General features: G+C 40.4%; 1 protein-coding gene across 39 annotated transcripts in view; it reads right to left on the reverse strand.

Moving 5' to 3' along the window:
• The window catches only part of NRXN3 (neurexin 3), a 1699208-nt gene that overhangs the window by 899108 nt on the left and 791191 nt on the right, over positions 1-8909 (reverse strand). The gene's annotated exons all lie outside the window — the stretch shown is intronic.

An 8909-nucleotide genomic window follows, 5' to 3' on the forward strand; every position in this document is an offset into this window, starting at 1 on the left:
TTTTACATAGGGTTGAATTCTGTCAACCCTATCTAAAACAAGACAGGGTAATATGATGAGAAGTAGTTGAGGTGGGGAACGAGGATTGAGGACTGGCTACTTTATCGAATGTTCCAGGAAGGCCTCTTTGAGGTAACTTCTCTATTCTTGTCCTGAGCACCTGATAGGGTAGAAAGCTACTAAATGTGATGGTCAGAGAAGGCTTCTCCGAGAAGACGCATTTAAGAAGGAGACAACCGTGCAAAGCTGGTGAGGTAGGCAGAGGCCAGATCACGTGACATCCTGATGACATGGCACAGAACCTGAAAGCTGTTGAAAATGTCCTGGAAGCTCTTGGAAGGTTTTAAGCAAGGAGATTATACAATCTCAGTTACGTTTTGAAAATCACTCTGGTTGCTATAGGTATATTCTACCAAGAGTAAATAATGGAAATAAAGGAGATCTATTAGGAAGCTGTCAAAAGACAAGAGCTGACCATGATTTAGGCTAAAACTAGGAGACAGTAGAAATGAAAAGTTGTAAAATTTGGGATGTATTTTAGAGGCGGAATCAACAGGACTTGGAGATTGGTTTAGGAGACGAATTGGTAGTAGAAGTAAAGAGATAAATCAGTGCTGGTTCCTAGGTGTTGATTTGATAAACCGGGTAGATGAAAACAGTCTCACTGAAAAGGGAACGATTCCAGAAAAAAAGTAAGACATGAATGATCCTACTAGCCAGAGAAGGTTACTTCTGGTCTTGTGTCTTTCCGATGAGTCACACTTGATAACCAGCTCCTGCCAGCTTCCTGCTGCCGAGACATGTGATCAAAGTTCACTGCTTGCCTGATTTCTCATAGAATAGTGTTCAATGTACCCAGGCTACCACCACCTATTGATGATGCAGGATTGTTGAGTGTTGCTATTTGCCCACTCGCCTCCCTCCTTCCCTGCCTTCCTTCCTTTTTTCCTTTCTTCCTTCTTTTCTTCCTTCCCTCTCTCTCTTTCTTCTTTTTGTCTTTCCTGCCTGGTTTCCATTACGTACTCTAGCACATGCCTTAAGACTACAACACAGAGTGCCCCTAACATTACAAAGCAAACACTAGCAGCCCATTCAACAGCATCTCTACATGGCAATCACAGTGTAAAATGAACCGTTCATCCTGGCTAAGAGAATGGAGCATCTCAATTTTGAAATGGAATGAATCTGGGGCAGATACATCTCCAAAGAAACAAATGACTCCTCAAATGAGATAAAATATTGTCCCCAATGCATTGCCAAACCTCTACCTTAAGCCGTAAATTTACAGCAGTGCTCAGCTGTGGTAAGCTGAGGACAGGCTCAAGATTTCTTGTGATAATCTCTTTCCATGAAATCACTTTTCAAGAGCTAAGGCAATTTTATCAGGGATAGGTAGGAAGATCCTTTTGTGAATATTCACTCTACTTTTGTTTTTAAAAAAACGTTAGAAAATATACTGGAACTTGCTCCACTTTTCTAATGGTATGATTAATACAACTTAGATTTCTTACAATGATTTTAGATGTTATAGTGCTTTTGAGTCTGATTTTATGATCTTACTGTTTAGCACTAAAGCCACAGATTTTGAAGCTGAAGGTGATTGAGCTAAAGAGATTCTAACCAGGATATGCCATAAGACCTGCTCCCCTGACACCCCCTAATAAATTTCTAATATAAGTCTCTTTTCTTGTGAGTCGACCTTTTTGCCCTAGCATGCAGAAGAAAATATAGATCCAATTGCGAATTGACAGGTCTAGTACATTAATATTAATTAATATTTTGCTTTAAATAGGAATTAAGGAGGGCAAAATACAGCTAACATTTGTCTCTCTTTATTACTTTTATAACCTTTCCATCTGCAGCCCTCCTTCCTCAGCCTTCCCTGACCCTCCCAGCTTAGAGTTCACAGCTTCAGTAATTCCATAGAAATTTTATTTTACAAATGACCACTCTATTCCTTGTGTTGTAGTTTTCTTTAAAAAAATTCACTTCTATAACCTTTGAGGTAGGATATGCTACCTTGGTAATTCCCAACAACTAAGCATGGTATCTTGCACCAAGAAGGTGCTCAATGTATTGGAAAAAAACTTGGCTGGGCGCAGTGGCTCATGCCTATAATCCCAGCCCTTTAGGAGGCCAAGACAGGCAGGTCACGAGGTCAGGAGTTCAAGACCACCATGGCCAACATGATGAAACTCCGTCTCTACTAAGTGGCGTGGTGGTGGTCTCCTGTAATTCCAGCTACTAAGGAGGCTGGGTCAGGAGAATTGCTTGAACCTGGGTGGTGGGGGTTGCAGTGAGCCGAGACCACACCATCACACTCCAGCCTGGGCAACAGAGCAAAACTCTGTCTCAAAAAATAAAAATACAAAAAAACTAGTGAGCAAATAAATAAAACTGAATAAATTAAATAAACAAATGAGTAGATGGGTTGAGGGGTAGAGAAGGAATGGAAGGAGAGCTGAAAATAAAAAATATTGTATTTTAGCAATAGAACCGATTGAACTAATTCAGGAAAGTAGTCCATAGAATACTAAATATATATAATTGAATAGATATAATGCAAATTATGTAATTCAAATATATATAACTGAATTATATATATTTACTACTATATAAGTGAATACATATATAAGTGAATATTGTATTTTAGCAATAGGACAGACTGAACCAATTCAAGAAAGTAACTCATATATAGTAGTAAATATATGTAATTGAATTATATATATTTGAAACATATATATAATTTAATATATACATATATAATTCAAATGTATAATTCAATTATATATATTTACTACCACATAAATAAGTGAATACATAGAAATAAATGAATAAATAAAAAGAGTAAATTTACGGAGGATAGAGGGGGAGAAGGAAGGGGAGCAGGAGGATCTTGGCAATAGAGCAAATTAGACAAATTTGAAGCTGAAAGATACCAGGAAGCAGATATGAATAAAGTCACTACTTTTCTTTACAATATATATTTTTCCTGGCCAGAAGAAAATGCAGCTTTCTGGGGAAGTGATAGGGGAATGAAAGTAACATGTATAAAGAAGTACCAGTTGCTCTGCATGCGTGATCTCATTTAGTTTTGTGGCATGCAGCTGATATATTATACCCCAGCTTTACGAATCAAGAGGCAGAGCAAAGCTCTGTGACCTGTCAAGGTCATGCAGCTGTGGGACTCAAACCCCAGTCGGTCTGTCTGCAAAATCCTTCCACTCTGGTTTGTTCTTACAGCTTCTCCATGTTTACATCACTGAGTTGTTCTGTCTCAGGTTTGAAAGAAGAACAGGGTGAGACTGGGTAAAGGGCATGGAGGATATGGGAGACTATTGCTAGATACGAAATAGAAAACCTAATTCTAGGAGGATTATCAAGAGTATAATCTGGCCTTTGTTTAAAGTATTTGCAAGACCAGGGTACAGGCCTAACATACAGAACCTATTAACAGCAACAAAAAGTTAAATGTGTATATTGTAAACGAAAGAGAATATGAAAAATATCATCATATTTGTATGCACTTGCAGCAGACTCTGCATCACACGCTGCCTGGCATTATCTTCTCTCAGCCAATGTCAGATTTCAGCCACTGCAGCAGAGGACACTCACCGTGAGCTCAAAGTTTGATGGTTCCCCATGTCAAGCATGGCCAGCTCTTGGGCCTTCTCTAAAGCTAGGGTGCCTGCCCTGCCTGCAAGAAAGAGCAACCAAGAAATGGAAGTGGGGGCTACAATACCTTAGGGGTAGCTGCCAAAGAGTGGGGAGGAGGAGGGAGCTAATGGATAAATACTCCAACCTCCTATGTTTTAAGCAGACAATCCTGGGATGCATTCACTGCCACGCCTTTATCTCTCTCGCCTATGCGGTGCTCACAGCAGGAATCTTAACAGTGGACACTCACACTGGTGTTTCTTTCTGCACTGCTTACTCTCCCTGCTCCTCCACTCCTGCTTTTGGGGACAATATATACAGTATACTCCCAGACAAACTATCTCACCCAAGTCTTTGTCTCAGGCTTTGCTCTCAACAGAACTCAAACTAAAATAACACCTACGTAGCACTCAATCATGTCCCATGCAGTAACTCAAATGTTACAGCAACTGCATGAGGTAGGTAACGTCAATTACCTAGGATGAGATTAAGAGGTTAAGTGACCTGCCCAAGGTCACAAGCTATTGAATTGTGAAATTAAATAAAGAATCCAGTCTCTCTAATTCCACAGATTGCTTCCCATTAACCTAGATAGCTGCCTGTCCTGACTCCACAGATAGCTCACTTCCCATTAACCTAGATAGCTGCCTGGAGTCCATGAAGTCCACAGAGTACAGGAGGCAGGAGTCTGCTGTCAGCACTCAGGGCAGACTGAGGGACCATGGTTGTAAATTACCTAAAATTGACCAGACTCCCGGGGTTGGTGAGGAAGTGGCATAGGTCTCTAAGTGCAATCACACAGCTTTTCACTAGGAACCATGGAGGACTTTTGGGAACTCTAATTTGTTAATTTGTCTAATTCACTCTACAGCCAAGAATAAGGTTACCATCATTCTTAAATAGCATAAGTCTATTTAAGCGAGAAGCTAAGAGATATGCTCTTGATACCCAAAGACCCCTCAGGCTCTACCCACCATATTCTGGACAAATATCCAGTCTGGATGAGTCTTTATATTTACGTATAGATATAAAGATACAGTGATTGGATTTTAGAAGTATTCTTAGACCAAGAGTTCTGGGAATATGGCATTTTCAGACCAACCTCCATGGTGTTTGCAGCATCTCCTTCCTTCAATAGAAAGTACTAAATAGAAAGAGAGCAAAAGGTAAAAATGGGAGAAGAGGGATATCTGCAGCCTCTTTGGCACGATAATTACAAGGCTTATTGGCTTATGAGCTTGATAGCATTAGCTGATCATCCACTGGGGACAGAGGTAGTTGCCATACAGAACGGGCTTATTCCTGGATAGCCTCTCTTATCCTCTTAACATTTTGTGTATGCAACTGCAAGACCCAGGAGGCTGGGCCAGCAGAACTATCACTCTATTCTGGTTCTTGTTAACTAAGATGATGAGATTTGTCCTTCCTAAAATAACATGTATGTAGGTTTGAAAAGTTGAGAAATTATAGCTCTCCATCTCACTAGAAATATCATCTCCTTATAGTCCCCACATAAATAAAACTTGCAAGACATGCACATAGAGAAAATAATTAAAACCAGAACCTCAACAAAAATAAATCAAGTGTTTCAAGTCAAATGTGCTCGTTTCTCCGTAAGTGAGACTTAAATACAACTGTCTCCTAATGCAGCAAGCATGGCCACGTATGACGCGTGCAAAACCAACTCTGTTGGCAAACAGGACTAATTTCCACGCGTTGTCTTCACACTTTTGTGCAACAGTTTGGGCACGGCAAGGATGTAAACTTCAGACGGCTGGCTGCCTCCTCCGTGCACCCTGAGTTCCTGATTGACTTCGGGCATCAAGCAGAAGAAACCTGTTCCTACCTAAGAGAGCGAAATCGCCACCCCACTCTCAGACTGTATAAAGAAGGAGGGGTTTAATTTAAAAGTTGATGACCTACTAGACAGGCATTGTGAAAGTTTCTGGGGTGCCAAGATGAAAAGGACACACTCACTGTTTTAAAGGAGCTCACAGTCTACTGGGGGAGTTGAACAAATAAAAACCAATCATGTGGGAGAAAAGGTACAGAGGTGTCCAGTAGGTACCCTGCTGGTGGGGCACTCAGGCCATCTGCAAGTCATCAACTATCTGTTCCTGTTCATATTCTTCATGCAGGATTACACAGATTCCATAAGGCATAAACTAAGTCTTTTATTTCTGTATCTTCCTCAACTCTAAATAGTGCTGTTCTTGGCAGGCACATTGGATTCTCAAATAAAAAATTAAAGTCTTCATATACTTACACAAGACCCTGTTAATAGTAGACCACCAGACACCAGTCACCAGACACTATTTTAAGTGAGTTACCTATACTAACTTATTTAATGCTCACATCAATCGCATAAAGTTTACTATGGTTCATTATATTATTTTTGACAATATTTGCTGTCCTTTCCTATCAGCCTCTTCCTAACAGGTCTACCCTTTCAGGAGGGTCGTATTTCCTGCCTCTTATGTCAGATATTTTGCATGATTTGCTTCACAGCCAAGAAAATGTGAGCAGAAATAGCGTGAACCACTTAGGTCTGAGAGCTACCACATGGCCCTGCTAGCTCCCTTCCGTTGGCCATAAATCCAGGATGTGACAAATTAGAGCTCTGTCTTCAGGCAGGGTCCAGAAATGAAGAGGCATGGAAAAGCACTGCAGCAGAACTAGGATGAATATTAATGCCAGTGGGAAATAAAGCTCTGCTCATTTAAGTCACTAGGATTCCAGGGAGGCATCTGTTACTGCAGCGTAACTGAGCAGAGCTAACTAACTAACACATGGATCCCATTACAAATACATTTTACCCTTGAGAAAACTGCCACAGAAGGAAGTTCAGTCAATTGCCTAATGTCACATAACCTAATTGCTGGGAACGAAACCCAGACAGCCTCGTTCCATGTCGTCCTTAACTACTACACTAAACAGCCTCCATTAGCTAAGAGATGCATGGCAGATAGCTAAGAGATGCAAAGACTAATCCTCATAGTGAAATATTTTCCACAGGCCCTACAGGATAAAGAATACAAAACAATTTTAAAAAATACATACAATGGATATGGCTTTACTTTCAAAGTGCACAAAAAATGAATTAAAGCAGAGAAAAAAACAAGATCAGATAAAATCAGGTAAGAAAGAAACATATACCAAAAACGATGAGAGAAAACAGATTAAGAGAAATTTTAACATTTGTCAAACTGCTCAGAGACAAACGCCTCTCCTGGAAAAAATAAAATCCTTCATATTTTTATCTTTAAAATGCTGCCAGAATGCAAAACATGTGAAAGTGTTTAGACGCATGTCGTTTGGAAGCAATCTGGTTATTTTTGTAGTTAATAAAATAAAGACTTCTGTTTGTGATACGTACAGGATGGGAAATAACACACTTCACCCAGGGGGATGTCATTCATATATATAAAATAGTTCTGTCATTTTAACTTTCAGATTTTTCAGAGCTGTTAAAGCCTACTCTAGGCTAGTGGTTCTCACATTAAAAACTACATGAGAAACAACCGAATGATGTTAATAGTTTCAATTTCAGGGCTCTAGTCTCAGTATTTCTGAGTCAGAAGATCTGGGATAGATTCTATGAAATGGCATTTTAACAAGATTCCTGATATTCGTGATGCAGGTGGTATTATTTTCTTAGGGATGCCGTAGCAAATTATCACACATCTAGTGGCTTATATCAAAAATATGTTCTCTTTCAGTTCTGGTCAGAAGTCTAAAATCAAGGTGTGAACAGGTCCTAAAGGCTACAGGGGAGAATCATTTTTGCCCCTTCCTAGTTTCTGGGGAGTTCCTGCAATCCTTGATATTCCTTAGAAGCATAACTTCAGTCTCTGTCTCTGTCTTCACATGGCCTTCTTCTGTGTGCACTCTCTTCTGATAAGGACACCATCATAGGAACCAGGGATGACCATAATCCAGTAGGACCTCATCTTAACAACTGCATGTGTGAAGACCCTATTTACAAATGAGGTCACAATTCCTACGTTCCGAGTAGACACTGAATTTTTAGGAAACAATAGTTAACCCACTATACAGGTGTTTCTCAGACCACCTTTCTGAGAACAATAAAGAACAATCCTTCATTTTACTAAAGAAAATCCTGGCTGGGTGTGGTGGCTCATGCCTGTAATCCCAGCACTTTGGGAGGCCGAGGTGGGCAGATCACCTGAGTGTGGGAGTTCAAGACTAGCCTGACCAACATGGAAAAATCCCATCTCTGCTAAAAATACAAAATTAGCTGGATGTGATGGCGCATGCCTATAATCCCAGCTACTCGAGAGGCTGAGGCAGGAGAATCGCTTATACCCAGGAGGCAGAGGGTGAATTGCTTGAACCCAGGAGGCAGAGAGTGAATCTCTTGAACCCAGGATGTAGTGAGACAAGATCGTACCATTGCACTTCAGCCTGGGCACCAAGAGCAAAACAACCCTGTCTCAAAAAAAAAAAAAAAAAAAAAAAAAAAGCCCTGAATCCTTGCACCTAGGGGAAGGAATTTCCCATTTCCCATGACCACATAAATACTACCCAGATCTGACTCCCAATCCAGTGCTCTCTGCACTGTAAACTTGTGCCTGTAGTTCTACTGGTGGCTTGAGTTTTTGTAGCCAGAAGTGAAAATATCATTTAGTCTGCATCCCAAAAGAAATTAAGTGAAGAACTGCATCAGGCTCCACTCCATTAGGAAATTCAGTTTCCTAAGGTTGATGCTTCTGAAATTCCAGAGATGTGACCAATCTTTATTCTTCTTCAGTTAGCTCCGTTTCCCTCCTAACCCATCCTGTAACTCACAGGGAAACTGAAACGTCTCTGTCACCACCTGCCATCCTCTCAGCCTTCCACAACCCGTCAGCATCCCTCATGGTTTATTTCATGCTGCTGTAAACTAATTCTTCAGTTATCCACATCCCCAAACAGATTGGAGGCACCTAGAAAACCAGGTCTAAAATGTCCACATCTGTATTGATACACTCAGATGTTTGCTTAGTAAATAAATAAAATCTCTTCTTTATAAGCTTAACCCAAAGTTTTGCTTCTGTTAGTAGAGTAAGAACCAAGAACCCTTGCCACCTTGTCCAAGGCTAAACTCTACTCTGACTCCACTTTCCATCCTTTTTCCATCATATATATACATGTATGTGTGTGTGTGTGTGTGTGTGTATATATATATATTTTTTTTTTTTTTGACGGAGTCTCACTCTGTCGCCCAGGCTGGAATGAATGCAGTGGCGCAA

Source organism: Sapajus apella, unplaced genomic scaffold (genome assembly GCF_009761245.1).
Source record: "Sapajus apella isolate SASKATOON/1434 unplaced genomic scaffold, GSC_monkey_1.0 scaffold20, whole genome shotgun sequence".
NCBI classification, from domain to species: Eukaryota; Metazoa; Chordata; class Mammalia; order Primates; family Cebidae; genus Sapajus; species Sapajus apella.